Source organism: Schistocerca gregaria, chromosome 4, assembly GCF_023897955.1.
Source record: "Schistocerca gregaria isolate iqSchGreg1 chromosome 4, iqSchGreg1.2, whole genome shotgun sequence".
In the NCBI taxonomy this organism is placed as follows: domain Eukaryota; kingdom Metazoa; phylum Arthropoda; class Insecta; order Orthoptera; family Acrididae; genus Schistocerca; species Schistocerca gregaria.
The window spans coordinates 567,223,530-567,243,499 of record NC_064923.1 but is presented as its reverse complement, the minus strand read 5'-3'; positions in this window follow the sequence as shown (position 1 = coordinate 567,243,499).

Here is a 19,970-nt window from a genome sequence, read left to right as displayed (position 1 = left end):
TACTATGGCTGTGATGTATCGAGCGTATCTCGTAAAGGTGGTTTCCGCCATTTAACATCTTTTTGTATGAGAGGTAAAGTCATTGAAGATATTTACTATCTGTGTGGAGTCATTTGCTACAAATACACTTTTCGGCAAGGAATGTTACAAAAAGTTTCGGCTGCCATGAACCCTATGTAGAATTGATTCAATCTCTTCGCGTTGATATGTCTGGGCGAATGCTGTACCAGAATGAATCGTCCGACAAATTACATGTTACTCATTGGAACAAAAATGAGTTCTCATGTCAGTACTGTTTCCCTGCGCTTCGAGCCAAGTTTTATGAGACAGCTCTGTAAACAATGCAGGAGTAGAACTTACAAAATAATTGCTCAATGGACGTGGAAAACAGAATACGTGCTGCGAATGTTACTTTTGGGCATCTCTCTCATCGGGTCTTCCTGAATTAATATCCGACACTACTCATCAAACAGGTGTTGCATGAAGTAGTAATTGTTTCTGCCCTGCCCAATGGTTGTGAAAGCTGGATGTTGTAACGCATAAATCGTAAGAAACTAAAACACTTCTACCAGTAGAAGCTTAGATACCTTAAGAAGATCAAATGGGATAACTTCATATCAAGCACAACTGTTCTTGAAAAGACGTAAATGGACATTATAGAAACCTCCGTCACTGGTCACTATATAAGATGGATTGGGCATCTCCAGTCGATGAGAAAATGAGAAACGATAGACTTCCTCGACTAACTTTGTGTAGTGAAGTGAGCACAGGTAGAAGGTCCCATGGTGCTCCGCTGAAGCGATACAAGGTTCAATTCAAGGAGAACCTAATGAGTTCAAACATTCTTTTTTAGAAATACACTTTTTATTCACCTCTCCATGAAATAAAATGCTTTATCTGACTCAAAAGTTGGCAACCTTTGTCACGATTGATGTGCAAGGTCACATTGAAAAGTAACGCCTCCGATTCCTTATATGAAAACTCATAAAGCTTTTTAAATATAACAAACATTATTAACATTCTACATTTTTGATCCTCATGTCTACATATTTAATTCTCAACAGTGTTACACTAGCGATGAACACATTTCTGCCAACTAGAGACCAGTTTGCTGGTACCACCACTGTAGTACGACTTTGTTGACGGAGACACAGCCTCACCTTTACCTGCATAGCTTCATAATTAACAAAGAGAAGTTGTCGTAGATTTTCTTTAGGTTTTGGAATCAGATGAAAATCGGATGGGGACAAGTCGAGGCTGCATGGAGGATGATCTTTGACAGTGAACCCAAGGCGTCGGATTGTTGTGCCCAATTCACACCGGCATGGCTCCATGTTAACAATGGAACAATTCACACAGAGATGTACTCGTCGCTTCGTGGTCCACGGCAAGTCCGTTTGTCGTCATCAGTGGTGCACCGACGGGATGCGTGATGGAGACAATATAGGCCCTGAAATATCATATTTAGCCGCCGACACCGGGAAAGTGACTTTCAAGACTTTAATAGGGGCCACCGCTCGCGATAGGTGGTGACTCGGGGTTCGAGTCCTGTGCTGGCACAAATTTTGGGTAGGGTTGTTTGGGGGAAGAGACCAAACAGCGAGGTCATCGGTCTCATCGGATTAGGGAAGGAAGGGGAAGGACGTCGGCCGTGCCCTTTCACAGGAACCATCCCAGCCTTCAGCGATTTAGGGAAATCACGGAAAACCTAAATCAGGATGACCGGTCGCGGGATTGAACCGTCGTCGTCCCGAATGCGAGCCCAGTGTGCTAACCACTGCGCCACCTCGCTCGGTCACACAGATTTTCATCATTTCATTTTACAGGTCACGGTTATCCATAATCGAAACTGCGAACACATTTCATGAAAGCTACATCCTTATCTGGAGAGAGTTTCTCAGTAAAACTGTTATCTTCCGCGTAAAAAATTAAAAACCACTGATCTGGGATTCACACGTGTTCTCTACTATGAAAAAATTTTTTGTTTTCGACATCTTGTAGTCTGACATCATAGCTCAGTGGTGAACCGCTTTTATTTTCGCTGTTATCCACAGTTATTGTGATACATTCCAAATACGAATTTTGAGAAATTTACAGTGAAGGATCTAGTCAATGGTCCGTTTATGTTCGGTAAGTTTTAGGTCATAGGTTGCTGTGTTCAAAATGATAACTCTTTCAGCTCCCAAATCAATAAGTTATATATTTTTGCTTTTGGTCGCGACGTGCTACAACACGCAACATTCTACGTTCTGGCCATGTACTAAGCGGATTTGTTGCTCTTGTTTATGAAGTTAGTTACAATCACATTTTAAGTTAGTATTGCATTAAAGATTATTTTCATTTTCACCCTAAAGGTAGACGATATCTTATCCAGCGGCACAGTTAGCTATATACCATGTGCGTAAATTGTTCTTGTCTGCACTAACAGTTTAATTCACGAAAAGTTCAGTAACTATTTTCGTTCACATGTTGTCGAACAAATGGCATGTGTTCCAGCAAACAATGAATGAGAAATGGGATTCTGCTATTGATCTACTGGTAACCGAAGTGGTCCCTGTTGTGGATTCGTTCTCTGTTCTGCATATTTTATGCTTACCTGTTTGAAACGTACTTCATTCTTACCTATTCGGGTTTTCTTGATGCAGGCAGTGTACATCAGGTAAAACGCCATTTTGCACATTTTTGTAACAGTTACTACTTAATTACTGATGTTGTCTTTGACAAATAGCACTATTTTTTTATTTTCCTGGGCGTACTACTTTGGATCTGTGCAATTAAAACTTTGTTGTCCTGAAACACTCTAGTTTCTCTCTGTTACTTATTGCACAAATAGAGACCTTGCTTTGATAAGGTGCAACAACACAGGTCAAAACACACAACGTTTATTGCAATGCAATCTGCAAAAGCAGCAGAAGCAGGTACGGAAAAATTCAACATTATTACTGTTACAATTACTCTAAACATGTTTAGTCAGTACTGCATTTTCTGTCATCTGTTAATGCGTTTGTCAGACAGAGGTGCAAATCCACTATTCGCTTGGTATTTGCTCACAGAAATTCCTTTCTTCAGCTGGCATACATGGACACATGTCAAGCAAAGCTTTCTTCTTTGCAATTTTTCTGGCAGAATTTTAATCACAGAAGGTAGGCAAAACTGAAATGTTATCTTACAGCAGATTTCTTTTCCCAGTACTTCTGAGCTTCTTTGCAATGCTTTCACAAATCCACGGTTGCTGGATGTTAGGACTTTTTGTTCCCTGTAGTGTAGTAGGATTATAAGATGAAATGTGTAGCCAGTCATACTCAGTGATACTGAATGAGCTTCTGCGTAACCCGTGATCTAGTGAGCTAAGATCGCTGAATCCCTCTGGTTACGTCTTGCACAAAAGAATCCGTCAGGGTTGCCAATGACTGCAATCCAGGTTTATGAGTGACAAGATTTTTGTTCCTCCTTGTGAAGGCAAGATATCGATCACATGGTAGGAAACTGTTCCCTATAACGAGAAATTTCTGATCTACAGCAGTGAAATATTTATGTATCATCAGTTTTGGAAAATTGTGGAAATATTTGGAACATCTCTCACAAAATCTGCAACATCCAGGTGTATCTACAAATAAAAATCATCTGAAAAATAGAAATTATGATCAAAAAATTCCATTTTCGTTGCTTTTCTCTGAAAACAATCCTTCACTTCGTTTAGAGCAATAGAGAAACAGTTTTGAGGCATTTTGTAAAAATGCTGGAAAAGTTCTGGGCACACGTTCAGTTCTTTCATTACATCAAATGTGTCATGTTTCTTCCACTTTTTCAACAACAACAGATGTACACAATATCTTCTTCGCTGCACGACATTTACGACTTACAAAAGATTTAATGAATTGTGAGGTGTGCAAATGGATAAAACATCTGAACTGTCTTCTCAAACTCAGGGTGTTAAAGAGACATTCTACATAATTATGAACCTGGTCCTATAAAGCAGCTAATATTAGTTTTGAATCGTAACAAAAATAGCTACAAATACAGCTGTCACGTAACTAGACTGCATGAATTGATAAAAGTGAAAGTTTGGGATCTATTCTAGAAAGACAAAACAGCTATTCCCTTTTTCATTCTACATATAATTTACCAACTGTGCTTTCAGGGGTCAAGTGATACACAATAATAACGTTCAACAAAATTTTTAACCCTAGACATATTCAATCGGCGATTATTAAAATTGTTATATCTACGTATGAAAAATTTTATCTCAGGAACGAATGAATAAATATCTTCATCAGCTAACTTACATCTACGCTGATGTAGCTGGTCAATGCACTGAGTTGATGGAGAATAATTTTACTTTGTAAACCAATGAAAAACTCTCATGTACTGAATGTGAAAGGGTAAGTTAGTATCCTATCTTTTGCTATTCAATGGCCAATACGTACGCAATTTGAGTGAGCAAAATGTCAACTCAACATTTACTGTGACCTAATGTGCGGTGGTAATTTACCAAGCGGACTCTGCAATGGTTTTGTCGCCGTACTGAATCTGGAACGCTAATTCCCTACTCTGGCCTTGACTGAATTCACTCAGTCTCAACTTTCCTGCATTCCATAGAACATTAATTTTTCCTTAGTCGAAATAATGGCTATTGCACACTCGCTAAGGGTTGGAGCAATGTGCACAATTTTTTTGCCCACAAACGTTCCCGCAGGAATAATTAACTACTGGTACCTCTTTGCTATCTGTCGCCACAATATGTGAAGCATATCGTCCACACTTCGCAGAAGCAAAGCTCTCAACGCCCTCGCGATTTTCCCCACACTTCAGCGGTCCGCTGTGAGACGAGAGAAATATATAAATTTTAGTTCTCAAAATGCTTTTATATAATGGGGATATCTCCACTGCGTAGCATCTGCTTCACCCAGTATGGCTTCAGCCAATCGCTGTCTCATTTATTTTCCTTTCCGGGTCACCGCCTAGCCCTGTTAAAAGCATCCAGCCACTTACCCTTGGTCTCGGCCATATTTATGTTAAAAGGAATACTGTATTGTTCTGGCGTTATCCCTTTCTGCTCTGAAGCTCGCTGTTGTCTTGTTAAGTGGGGTTTCCAATGCCATTAACCACATGCACAGTTCGTCTCCAAAACGCATTTCACTTTAACTTATTTATGCATGCCCCTGTCCAAATATTGGTAGATACTGTTTTGCTAGTTTTCGGTACATGACATTACTGCAATTGCTTTTTGTTGATGTAATATAATTATTATTTTCTGAGGATATTGTACTGTGTCGTACTGTCATTATGGATTAAGCTCATGTAAGATCTGTAAAATCTGGATGCTTTACACATGCTGTCCCTTCTGAATTAATTTTGTGCTGCTGTGACCAATGGTTGAGGTATTGCTCATTGCATTGCAAAATTATAAAATCAATTTATTTTAATCATTGTCTAGCTACAGCTCTATTTTATACTAGACGCTGTTGTTTTAATATTCCATTTTGATTTAAAATGTATTGCTTTACATGGCATTTTCTCTCAAGTACTTATGGTTAACTTCTATAAAAATAGGCCATCTGCCCTTTAGATTCTCTTTTTACAATAACTTCAGGCATTCCACAATTCTCAAATATTTATGATATTGATGATTATGAAAGATGAGTGAAGTTAAGGAACCATTTGTTTCTCTTATCTCCATTCTCAACAAGTAAATACTACATCAATATTGAATTGTTATCATATTTAAAATAGTTAATATTTTTCTGTTACACAAACTTCATAGTCATTCAAATTATTTATCATTGAAACACATGTTTCCAAAATATCTGCAATACACAAATTGTTATTAACATATATAGATTTATTGGACTTTTCAAATTTGTACATGAAATCTGCAATTATTAACATATTTAGGTTTAATGGACATTTAAAAATTTGTACATGAAATACAAAATTTAAAACATGGGACATTTATGAATATACTTTCACAATTTACAAATTGACATATAAAATACAAATTAAACACATAAAGTACTATTTCTCAGTGGTACAGGTGCAACTGTATATTTACAGGCATCTTAACTCATTGTTGGAGCGATTATCTTTTGTGCTCTTTAAAATGTTACAATAACTTTGTCACACACAACTCTTTCTTAACGCAGTTTACACTTTAAACTTTGGGCTGGGTTTGCTTCCTGGTGCTGCTGTCGATCAGTGGTGGTTGAGACTGCTAGACAGTTGTAGACACGACATGATGTTGATGAAGATTATCGACATTTACAATTCTGAGTGTGTGATCACAAATGCCATTATGTGGTTAATTCCATGTTGCAACGTTTTGACGACAAACTGCTCATCCAAGGCAATGCCATGATGTAACAACGTAGGTAGCCTTGTGCTTTATTGACATCGTTGCTACTGAGGTTGAAGAGTGTAGCCCCTAGATGGTTGCTACAGTTTGATGTCCCCATTATGTGTACACTGTTTGATGGTTCGACCGCCTTTGGTTGGCTTAATAGCTAGTATGAAATAACTGCCACGGTTTTGTTGGATATTGCCTTGTGTTGATTCTGCCAAATCTCATACTGGTTTAAGATATAGGATTTAGAAAGGAATCTTGCTGTCTTCTGACCTCATCTTGGGACCTGTTCTTCTCTTCATTTCTTGTGGTGTTTTCATGTCTTCTTTCTTGGAACTTGCAACTTCTCGGGCCTAGGGATTCGATGTTATTCAGTGAAAGTTATTTAGAAGTATTGCCAGTAATGTTGTTATGAGGTATGGTTAAGTTTGAATATATAATTTCGGAAGTGATATATTTGCTTTCAGTTATCAGCTTCTCCATTTCGTATTGTGAGAAATAATTTGAGTTTAATTTTCCAGGTAGTTGTACTATGGAGGTGTTACCGACGGTTTGCTAATGTTAGTCGCTTCTATTGTGTCGCCACTAACTGTGTCACTTCACTTTCCTTGCAGGTGTGTGTTCTTTATACCTCGCTGCTGATGGTTTTCCCCATATTCACGCTATTGGGGTGAGGAGTGGGACAATATTCTTCAAAATACACCTGGCTCGGTCTCCACATTAATGTGAAGTGTTAGTCAGTAAATTCTTTACTTCAGTCTCTGGTTTGTTGCCAATACACTGTTGTGCAATCGTATAAACTCTCACACTCAGACTGAAGCTTCCGGTCGACTTACCCCTTCTGTTGTTAGCTTGTATACCTTCCCCAAACGATTGTAGTGATGTGGCACTGCGTGTGTTCTCTATTTCACCTCATTAACAATACTTACAATTTTCTTTATCTACATTTTCAATGAACTTTACATCGAATATTTACATGAATAATAGAATGCATATTTAACTAGTTTTACCCGCACTTTACAGAAATTTATTATTTACACCTTATGTTATTTAATTTTTAACGGTTCCTTCAGTCCGTGAATGAGCATTGAATTTTGAAATGTAGGTTAGTTAGTACATCAGACTAGTAGTTTTCTTTCATTTTCTTCTGACCTACTTTAACCATTTAAATGATTAGTATTATTGTACCTATATTTGAATATTTACATGTTTGTGGCTCATCCAGTCTGTCTCTTGAGATCTGCTACTACCTGAAACATATCTACATTCGTTTGCTGTATCATCTATGATCCATTTATATCTTAATTTTCATGCCTAATTGCCATATGACTAACGCAAATATTTCTATTCAATGCATCTGTAGAACAGCACGACATTCTTCAAGAAATAATGCTGACGAATGTCAACCGAGTCCTTGTATTTGCAGTTACGTTTGACTTTTAACACCTCTGGATCTTTGTTCTGTTAGAATAAGTCATTTTCACCATTGCAACAACTGAATAACGGCTCTGATATCTCTGTTAACGCACTCCCACTATCTACTATTGTGTTAACGACAATACCCTTGACTGTTACTCGAAGTATCGGACTTAACCTCCGAAGTACTCTCGTCTTTGACTTCCTGCATTAATGTGTCCTCTATTCCTTCGTAATTTAAAGGATGTATGTGTGTCTGTTCTGTCACAACTGGATGTTTATGAGCACCCATAGTTACGTCGTCTTCCAACAACACTGGATGGTCTTCATTGAGAGTTTGGGGAGAAGTATTTCCCTTTTTTAAATTGTCCAGTTGTATTCACCCTGCTTCTAGATCAGCTTGTACCATAACCAATCTAGATTTTAAATCCTCATTTTCATACCTTGCTACTTCCTTTAAGTTTGTCTCCTCGTCACACATCTGGAAACTGTCCAGCTGCACGAGACGAAGGTTATGTTAGTGTACTTTATTTAATTTGGGTAGGAAGCTAAAGTAAATATTGGTCCTAACTACGTAATTAATCATAATAATTGGGCCTAATTACACATCTTTATACGTAGTTCTTTACAAGGAGCGCCTAAAATCGAAGCACAGCCCAAAAATTGACTATATCATGCAATTGTTGTTATCCTTCTGGGAAAAAAAATTTACAATACAACTCTAAAATAATGGGGGATACACTCAAAATAAACTCTACATAGAAGGATCCCCTTATTTACAAGCTGGCGGGAAAAATGCTGGAGTGGAAGGTACTATCTTTACTTTTGGTGGGAAACGTGTTCAACTGAGATGATGTTGCTGTTGGCCAGAGAGGAAATTAATAAGTGTATTACTTGTAAGCAAACGTCAGAGGACTGTGTCTATCACTGTTTCACGTCCAAGTTCGCTACAGACGCCTCCTGCTGCATTGCTCGACAAACACCCTACAGCCAGGGTGCTCGAAATTCAAGAAAACGATGCTGTCTTGGTTTCTTCACAACTTCGTCCTATTCCACTGCCCCCACGAGGTCCTCTTGGCATAGCTGCTGCATAACGTGTAAATAGTAAGATGGAATACGGCCGCAGACCATCGCTAAATTGTAAGAAGGCCGATACATGCTAGAACAGCTGTTGGAAAATGCTTCACTATTCTAATTACACATCGAAATTGTCGTAAGATAACCTGCACTTATAAACAACGGACCATAATGCAACACATGTGCTGGGAACTGAGAAAATTCATTGTAATAACAGAACTACCACAGAAGCTAACCCCTAAAGATTGCACCAGGAGAAAATGACGGCAACTGCATGTGTATCCACATCGACGGGTGGTCGCAGATTAACCAACTTAGAATCAGTCTTATCTCCCCTCCCACCACCCCTCATCGCTCCCTCTTCTTATTGCAGGTACGGATACAGGCCTGTTCTATCCTGTCGCCACAGAGATCCATGTGGTAGCAGTCGTATACTGTTTCTGGTCTGTGGAAATCAGTCACAGATGGGCAAAAGTCCCTAGAACAGGACGCACCCTGCAAGCCGTTAATCATATTTCTCAGAAAGACTGGCCGCCTTAGAACAATAGCGAAATACGTGTCTGTCCATCACAGATGAAGAAGTGAGTGGACAATAGTGTCGTGATTTCAAGCATTTTGTATGTCCTGGCAGTTGGTTGAGTAAAATCAGGGTCATGTAGGAAAAAACATTGAAATAATATAAGGGGCGTTAAAAAAGAACGAGCCGGAGGCATAATTACAGAAACCAGTACCTCTATGTTAGAAGTATTGACGTGGGTGTTGGGACACTTGTCGCACTGTGACACAGGACGTGAATCACTGTCTCATAACATTCCAGGGGCTGCGACGTTAACCAGTTGCGCACGTACAGCTGGACGTCGTCATCCTAGTATTTCGGGAATGAATGCTGCATAAGCAAGAAAGAGAACTATAGCCATTATGGAAGTGTATCACAATCTCGAAAAAAATTAATAATTTGCTATGAAATTTTATAACTGTCGCAATGTGAACTCATACCTTTTTTTTATGAACACTTACATGGCAATTGCTCCAAGTTTGGCCATTTTCTATCACCACTGCCATTGGCGCTGCTGCTGGCTGAGCGTATCATCTTGTGACAAGCAGACGAACTCAACTAGGCACTGCCACAGACATTCTGATGGTGGTTGTGTGTGTGTGTGTGTGTGTGTGTGTGTGTGTGTGTGTGTGTGTGTGTGTGTTGGGGGGGAGGGGGGAGTTTTATATACCTTCAAGCTCCACTCTCTATTTTCTGTACGACTAATAGGAATTGAGAATGCCATGCCAGCAAGTTAGAGCACGCTTTCTGTTTGTTCAAGTGGCCTGGAGCAGGTTTGGTGCAGGTGGCTGAGGAAACAGAACGCTGCTGTGAGGGGAGAGATATCTTCCAAAAAAAATTCTGGGACAGGCAGATAGATGGAACCTTCAAAAACATCCTTTGTTTGCTGGCAAGTGGCAGCATGTTGCTAGAAAATAGGAAACAATTTCTTTTGAAAAACACCCTTTGTTCATTTTTCCTTTGATTCTGCTACACGTGGCTGGAAGCATTGTTTTTTGTTTGTAGGAAGTTTGATTTATTCGAAATCAGGCTTTGTCGTCAGCTGCATCCTTTGAAATACATGTTGTTGTTTATCATGGCACAGCTGCGAAATGAAGACACTAACTTTCGAAAAAAAGTCTATTGTTCGTTCTAGAGGCTGTAGGAGACACCCATTGCCACACGCTTTGAGAACTGTGGCTCACATTGCAATCGTCTGTCACTTCTCTTTGAACCCTGGCTGGGTGCAGGACATGCCAGGTGGGTAGCTCAGCGCGGACGCAGAGGGCAGGGGGGGGGGGGGGGGCGGCCAGGTTCATGTGGGCTGAGCCCTCAGCGTCACACAAGGCATCTGAGACATGGCCTGGGTGGGTCCCACGGTTCCGCTGCAGGCCGCCAGGTACCGTGACAGCTGGCGCACAAGGTGCACCTAGTGTGGCTGCTCATTCAGTCACACATGAGCGCAATGTGTAGCAGCAATTTCAAGTGCCACTGTGCTAGCACATGGCAGTCCACCATGTGTCATAATGGCAGTTTGATTTCAGTATTCATTACGATCAGAAGGTAAACAAGACTACCCTATGAAATGAAAATTATGTCCTCTGCTGTAAGCAATTCTCCGATTTCCTGCCCTCTTAATTTTTTCATCTCAACCACCTGTTCCCACTTTGTAAACAATTTCCATTTTGTAAACAATCTGCATCAACGATTTTCGTTAATATTACATTATCTGATTTAATAATTGAATTTTACCGCCAAGATTCAGAATTCCCCGAAAAATTCGAAATTGCCAAAATAGGGAAGGCTGAGCAGGTGTAGCAGAGGGGAAAGGTACGGGTTGAGGATCCATGTGCTGGCTGAGGAGAATGTTTGACGTCTTCAGGGGGTGGGGGTAGCTGAATGAACAATTTAATTAACTTGATATCAATTGATATCAAAAGTGCACCAGTACCTCCATTGTCCCACTACTTGTGAAATGCGAGATCCTTGAAAGAAGAATGTGTAAAACATCCTATTTCAAGTAGTGAAAGCACTCCTGTGGCCGAAGTCATTTATTTACTGCATAATTACTGTTATATTTTCTGTACTTTTTGTACAAGTAGTGGTGTTCGTGCATGGGAACATGTGTGTGCATCTGTGTTTGTGCTCAATGCACAATATTTATGAACGCATTATGTATTCCAGAATCGCAAATTTTATAGGGTGAATAAATAAATAAACAGGGACTGACTGCGGATCAGAACGTGCCATAGACAATAGTCTTCTGGTTTATTAGTCCATATTCCCTGGCATGTTCACAAAACCAAACAAAGTCATTCCTGAATTGTCAATAACATCAAATAGTACAGGACATTTACGAAATTGAAAGAACGAGAAGCTTTTAGGGTATATGGAGGTGAATGTAAATGTCGTGTCCTGCCCACTCGTCTAAAATAGTGTGCCTAGGTAGCTGTTTTCTTGGATAGCTAGACAATTCAAGAGAATCTTATTAGTGTAGTTTATTACACTAACTTAAATTGACAATAATTAAATCTGTGTTTTCACATAGAGGCGTCGCAAGCAATTGGCGACATGCAAATAATCAATGTCCTTTGGTATATACAATTTGAATGCAAGCAAAATACAACAGTACATAAGTCACGGCTAAGATGTTTCGATGACGGCTCGTCTTCTAGTGCGCCCGCGGCTAGGCGGAGCGGCACTTGTATTCTCTTCATACAGGGGCCGCTCCTGTCATGGTGCCGTCCTAGTCAACGTAGTATCGGCTGTCGTCGTCTCACAGCCCTCTCTTCTTTAACGCTCCAGGCCCACGTGCCGGCGGTTGATGTTACGCCGAAACATTTCTCGCCCCTCTCCCTCCCCCCTCCCCAAAATGGCGGACCGTCGTCGTGTAGTGAGCGCGACAACGGCGGAGGAGGCCGGACAGTGGACGCTGCGCTGGACCGGAAGCTGTGGCTGTAGGGGGCGTCAAGCACCCAGTCGTACCCCGCCATCCGGCCTTCGCTCTGCCAAAAACGTCCCCCGGAAAACGATCAGAAGGGTACGTGTCCACCTCTGGAAGCCAGTAACCAGATGTGGAAGTTGTTGGCTGCTGCAGTGTGGGTGGGTCCAGCTCCATCGGTAGGACGACAGCAGGCTGAGGAGGAGAAGGCTCCGTGGCGTCGTCCCGCAGTGTCAGCAAATTTGCAATATGTTGTTCCGGTGTACGACTTGCAACGACAATATCGTCCAAATTATTTGAACATTTTGGTATTTGCGCAGTGAGCTGTTCCAAATGCCGTTGGAAAATGGCGGGTACGGAAGCACTGTCAAAAGGCAAAGGCAAATATTTAATCAAGTCCAAATGAGTACTTATTACACACACTTTTTCAGATTCTTCATAGAGCGGTATTTTAAGATACACGTCGCGTAAATCAATTTTTGAAAAGTGATTACCAGCACCTAATCTTTCCATGAGAATGGATAAGTATCAATCACAGTTTCTGGGTTGACTGCAGACGAAAAGTCAACACAGAGGCGAAGGCGAACTGAAGGTTGGGGGAGCAAAACCAGTGTCCTTGCCCATTGACTAGCCTGTATGGGCGCAATAGCTCTGCTATCTTGCAATTCTTTAAGTTCTGCAGCGACTTCGTCCCGTAACGCAATGGAAACAGTTCCGGCCCATCAAACTTTCGACTGAGCTTTGGCTTTCAGAGTAATATGTGTACCAAAATTGTCAGCCTTGCGTAAACCTCCAGAAAAGATTTCCAGGAATTCTTTTAGCAAGCTAGCTACACTGTCTTTTGCATGGAATGCAGACACTGACAACAGATTGTCCTAGATGTAAAAGCCAAACAAATCGTATGAGTCAAGACCAAACATGTTCTCACAATAACGTGATGGTAGCATCGTAAAAGTCACTGTTCGCGTATGCGAGCGATACATGGCAGGCAAATTACATTTCCCATTATAAGCCATCAGTTGCGTGCTAGATTTAGACAAGCATGGGGAGCCTAACATTTCTTATGTGTGACGATCTAGTAATGTGACAGAGATTCCTGTGTCCAACTGAAATTTCACATGTTTCCTACAACGAAGCAATTGAACAAAAAGTTTGTTCGACTGCTATTTCACTGAAGAAACAGCACGCATGCCAGTCTTGTTAATGCCTGTTGCAGACTTTGAATGTACAGCTTTAATGAGATGAGCCTTGTGTGCGTTCCTGGTAGCTGAGTGGTCAGTGAGACAGAATGTCGTACCTAACGGCCCGGGTTCCATTCTTGGCCGCGTTGGACATTTTCTACACTCAGGCACTCGGTGTTGTGTTTTCCTTATCATCATCATCATTTCATCCCCATCGACACGCAAGTCGCCGAAGTGGGGTCAACTCGAAAGACTTGCACCAGAGGTACGGTCTGCCTGACGGGAGGCCCTTGCCACACTTCATCTTCATTTTACATGAGCCTTGTGACTAGATTTTTGGGAGTGGGCCGAGTTCTTACGTTTGTTCCACTGCAAACATGCACATCGTACATGTTCTTTCTTGCCACAATCGTAAGAATAAGCTTGTCTGGAGTGCAGTCTTGACGTTTGTGCCACGAATAACACCGAGTGCAAGATGTAATTCCATTCACCCGTGTAGCGAGCTGCTTATGCGGCGTAGAGCATTGTTTACTCGGCGTGGCGAGCGCAGAGCGCAAGCTGCCGCAGCCTAATGGGCCGGTCGCAAAGGAGGGACGCAATCCGACAAATTGATGGTGTCTCAGATTTATAGGCCAATAGGGCAACTGAATCATACTGATCTAGTAGTTGCACTACCTACTGAAATGATGGATGGACTGTTCCAAAATCTTTTCTTTGAGTTTGACACCAGGTACACTGTACATCATCACATCACGCAACATAACATTTGAATATAAAGAATCACAAGCACATTTGAATTTGCATTTCTGCTTCATGTCCTGCAGATCTGTTACCCATTCGCGATAAGTTGGTTCTGACCGTTTTTTGCTATTAAATAATTGTTTCATAGATCATGGATACGACACTTCGTAGAATAATTTACCCCCTTCTGAGCCAAAGTTAGATTTAATGATCTTGAGTAGTGAAGATCATCCTTTCTCCTAGTGTTGTAGCTATGTACGCTGCTATTACTTTTGAATTCGTTCGGATTGTTAATAAAAATTTTCATAAGTGAATATGTATGTTGTGAGGCTACAGTGAAGATCCCTAGCTCTTTAAATAAGTGTCTGCAGGATGATCTTGGATGAGCTCCAGCAATTATTCTGATTACACGCTTTTGTGCGATGAACACTGTTTTACTTAATGTGAGGTATCCCAGAATATGATGCCATACGAAAGCAGAGAATGAAAATAGGCGTGTTAAGCTAATTTACTGAGATGCATATCGCCAAAATTTGCTATGACCCTAATTACGTAAGTATCTCAACTCAAACGTTTCAGAAGATCTTCAGTTTGTTTTTTCCATTTCACCCCCCCCCCCACCCCCCCGTCAATGCATACACCTAGAAATTTTGAATATTCTGCCGTAACTACCTATTTCCGATCGAAGTCTATATTTATTAATGGTGTCATTCCATTTACTGTGTGGAACTGTATATACTGTGTTTCGTCAAAGTTTAATGAGAGCAAATTTGCAGAGAACCCCCTAATGATTTTATGAAAAACATCGTTTGCAATTACATCAGTTAATTCTTGTCTGTTGGGTGTGATAGCTATACTTGTATCATCGGCAAAAAGTACCAGCTTTGTATCTTCGTGAATATAGAACGGCAGGTCATAAAAGTTAGTTAGCGAATCTGCAACCTGATCATACGAAAGTTCACTCAGAGTGGCGTTAGGATGTAAGTTCTGCATAAGTCTGAACACTGCACTTCCTACTGCGGACAAGTAATAGGGTAGTTTCAAAGTACCTGGGACGTTGAGAGCAATTATGTGGGCTTAAAACTATTGCAACCACTCGAGCCATTCGTCTTCTTGTTCATGAAACTGGCGGAAAGGTGGTAAGCCTGTTGTAGGTGTTGCTTGTTCCAGCAGGCGCATTGTGTTGGCCAGGCGCTGCTTTACAGTGCTGAGCAGTGTAGGTATTTTCTGAGTCTGGAACTGAAACACCTGCATTACCTGTGTTGCCTCTAACGCTAGCGGCTGTGGCACCTGAGCAGAGGGTGGGATAGATGGCGTGGGCGTGTTGGAAGAGACTATTGCATGAAACAGACAAGGCAAGCAAGAAAAATAAGTACAAAAGCAAAGAAAATTTCTGCAGCGCCCGCCAGAAAACACTGCTTAACAAAAACACGATAAGAGATTATTAAATCTGCGCGCGATTAGCCGAGCGGTATAAGGCGCAGCAGTCATGTACTGTGCGGCTGGTCCCGGCGGAGCTTCGAGTCCTCCCTCGGGCATGGGTGTGTGTGTTTGTCCTTAGTATAAATTAGGTTAAGTAGTGTAGAAGCTTAGGGACTGATGACCTTAGCAGTTAAGTCCCTTGAGGTTTCACTCACAGATTGTTAAAGCAAGTAAACACGCCTGCAAAGTAAAGACAAGAGAGAATCAAGGCACCAGCAAAACACAAAATGAAATTCCACGGCCGTGAGGCGCGGGGTTTGTTTGTGAATCCTCGTCGTCAAATGTATCCTGCCCAGTCGTCTACTATAATGCGTCTAGGAAGCTGTTTTCTTGGATAGCTAGACAATCATTCATGGAAATCTGATTAATGGAGTTTATTACAGCAAGTTATATTGACAACACTTAACTTTGCGTTTTCACTAAGAGGTGTCGCAAGCAATTGGCTACATGCAAATAATCACTGTCCTTTGGTGTATACAATTTCAATGCAAGAAAAACACAACAATACATAAATCATGGCTAAAGCATTTGGATGACTGGTCGTTTTCTAGTGCGCCCTTGGCTAGGCAGAGCGGCACTTGTATTCGGTTCATATAAGGGTCGCTCCTATCGTGGTGTCGCCCTAGTCAGCGTAGTATGGCTGACGTCATCTCACAGCCCTCTCTGCTGTAACTTTCCAGGTCGACGTGCCGACCCTTGATGTTACGCCTAAACGATAAAAAATATGAACAGGAAGCGAATTGGTAACCTTTTAGATCACAATATGCTCCCTATCCACTACACAACAATTCATACAAGTTCTATACATCTATGCTTTTGATGATATAATGTTCCGGAAGCCTTAACCACCGATATGTTATTTGCAAGGACCTGACATTGTTGGATGTGGGAAAAAAAGAGATATGTTTCATTTATTACAAATTACAAATGTCTTGATCTCAATGTAATGAATTAACAACTAAATGATTGTAATATTAGATTCAAACACAGACTTTAAAAGTTGTCATTTATTGAAAATACAGAGGTTATACAGGTATGTCTTGAATTATATTTTGTTTGAAATTCCTACCATTTGATAATTACTTCTGTATATATTAATGCAGACACAGATTTAGTCAGTTTTATATTTGTACTGGAATTAAGAATTTTGTGCACGTCTTTGTACTTATCTCTATAATATTGAAAGTGCCTCATAATATTAGTTAATTTATCCCTTTGGTTTTCAAAATTGTAACTGTGCGTCCTTGTCCACTTGTCAGTTATAATTAGCAAACCATGAAGGTCATGGGCAAGTGCATGCAGCAATTAGTCTCCTAGTGGGTTTATATGCAAATAGTGATGCTATAACAAGTCTTCGGATAATGGCAAGTTGTTGTTGTTGTGGTCTTCAGTCCTGAGACTGGTTTGATGCAGCTCTCCATGCTACTCTATCCTGTGCAAGCATCTTCATCTCCCAGTACCTACTGCAACCTACATCCTTCTGAATCTGCTTAGTGTATTCATCTCTTGGTCTCCCTCTACGGTTTTTACCCCCCCCCCCCCCACGCTGCTCTCCAATACTAAATTGGTGATCCCTTGATGCCTCAGAAAATGTCCTACCAACCGATCCCTTCTTCTGGTCAAGTTGTGCCGCAAACTTCTCTTCTCCCCAATCCTATTCAATACTTCCTCATTAGTTATGTGATCTACCCATCTGATCCTCAGCAGTCTTCTGTAGCACCACATTCCGAAAGCTTCTATTCTCTTCTTGTCCAAACTATTTATCGTCCATGTTTCACTTCCATACATGGCTACACTCCACACAAATACTTTCAGAAAATACTTCCTGACACTTAAATCTATACTCGATGTTAACAAATTTCTCTTCTTCAGAAACGCTTTCCTTGCCATTGCCAGTCTACATGTTATATCCTCTCTACTTCGACCATCATCAGTTATTTTGCTCCCCAAATAGCAAAAGTCCTTTACTACTTTAAGTGTCTCATTTCCTAATCTAATTCTCTCAGCATCACCTGATTTAATTCGACTACATCCCATTATCCTCGCTTTGCTCTTGTTGGTGTTCATCTTATATACTCCTCTCAAGACACTGTCCATTCCATTCAACTGCTCTTCCAAGTCCTTTGCTGTCTCTGACAGAATTACAATGTCATCAGCGAACCTCAAAGTTTTTATTTCTTATCCATGGATTTTAATACCTACTCCGAATTTTTCTTTTGTTCCGTTCACTGCTTTCTCAATATACAGACTGAATAACATCAGTGAGAGGCTACAACCCTGTCTTACTCACTTCCCAACCACTGGTTCCCTTTCATGTCCCTCGACTCTTATAACTGCCATCTGGTTTCTGTACAAATTGTAAATAGCCTTTCGCTCCCTGTATTTTACCCCTGCCACCTTCAGAATTAGAAAGATGGTATTCCAGTCAAAATTGTCAAAAGCTTTCTCTAAGTCTACAAATGCTAGAAAGCTAGGTTTGCCTTTCCTTAATCTTTTTTCTAAGATAAGTCGTATGGTCAGTATTGCCTCACGTGTTCCTCTATTTCTACGGAATCCAACCTGATCTTCTCCGAGGTCGGCTTCTACTAGTTTTTCCAGTTGTCTGTAAAGAATTCGTGTTAGTATTTTGCAGCTGTAGCTTATTAAACTGATAGTTCGGTAATTTTCACATCTGTCAACACCTGCTTTCTTTGGGATTGGAATTATTATATTCTTCTTATTTACAAATTATGCTTAGTAATGATGTTAATCTTGTATTTCAGTACCAATGTAGAGTTTACTGTTTTAATGGTTTTAGACTTTCATTAAGAAAGTTGTTTTTAAAAATATTGTTACGATGTTTTCATTTTAACTGAAAGGCAGTATTTATGTTTGTTTCTTTAGATCTAAGGGTGGTTGTTCGTCAACTAATACCAGTCGTTATCTAATTGTTATTACTATTTACTCTTTATATTTAACGATCAAGATCATTAAAATACATGGTGTATATGGGTTAAAGGGGCATTTAATTATAACGAATCATACCAAAAAGGAATGTTTTGATAATTCATCATTGCATCGATGCCTTGAAGCGGTGTTCTTATAATAGCACCCAAGTTAGGATGCAAAAATCTCGGTCAACGGAAAGCCTTAAACAACCAATACGTCGTTTTCCGTCATCTTATCGTAATAAAAGACCGCTTTAGAATTTTCCAAATCTATTAAAAACTGTGGTAAAAATTGAGATAGTTGACTATAAAATTAGATTTTTTTTCTAAACATGAGGTTTAAAATGTAACAGGTCATTTATTTTTTCGTAAGTCAAATAAATTCTAGAGTTTTCTTACATCTGTTAGTATGGTTTGTATGCTGTGCAAATTTCATCGAAGTATCTCTCTTACTTATGAAGAAAAACGTACTTATAGCAACAAATGCAGCCAATGGTAAGTGAAAAAATGATGAAATTTCACATGTAAAAAAAATTGTTGTGTTTTTGAACTTTCACTGTTATAAGTGTGAATCCTGAATCCTTCCTGGTCATGCTGACAAACTTTTATGTATTTATTTGTGAAGGCATAGACAGTAGAAATTAAAATGTCCCATGTTGCCTCTCTTGCTCCCAGTCAATCCTTTCCCCCGTAAGGTGTTGCCCCCTTATTGTTCTTAAGAAATCGCTAAATACGGAAGGATATTAACACATTTTTCAGCGTTGTGTATTGCATACAGTAGAGGAACAGTTTCAATACGATGACTGTGTGTATCAGCATAGCAACGTACCCTGTCATTAAGTAACAACTGTGACGAAATGGTTCTATGGACGACAGTAATCCTGAATGGATCCTCTCTTCAATGTAGTAGAAGGAAAAATCTCCAACTCCGCTGTAACATGTACTCGTAGGCTTCCGTGGTCACTGTTACAAACAATAAAATTCTTCGGGGTCTGTGACCGCACTACCAATGTGTAGTGCTCCGACATCCTGAAGAAGGCTTCTTGGCATAACGGCCGAAATGTCGACAGTTTTACGCATTGCTAATGCTGTCACAGACCTAGAGGAATTTTATTATCCACTGGAAATAAAAACTCATTATTCTCCCTACTAAAGTACATCGTTCGATGCATTTGCAGGTGTTGACTTTGATCTTGTTATTATGGTTGTACATAGCACTATTTTTTGATGAATGAGAAGTAGAGTTTACGAAGAAGAACACTATGAATAGACTTATATGTTACTTAAAACAGTTTCTCAAAATTTCCACTGTTCAAAAAAGGTATCTGCG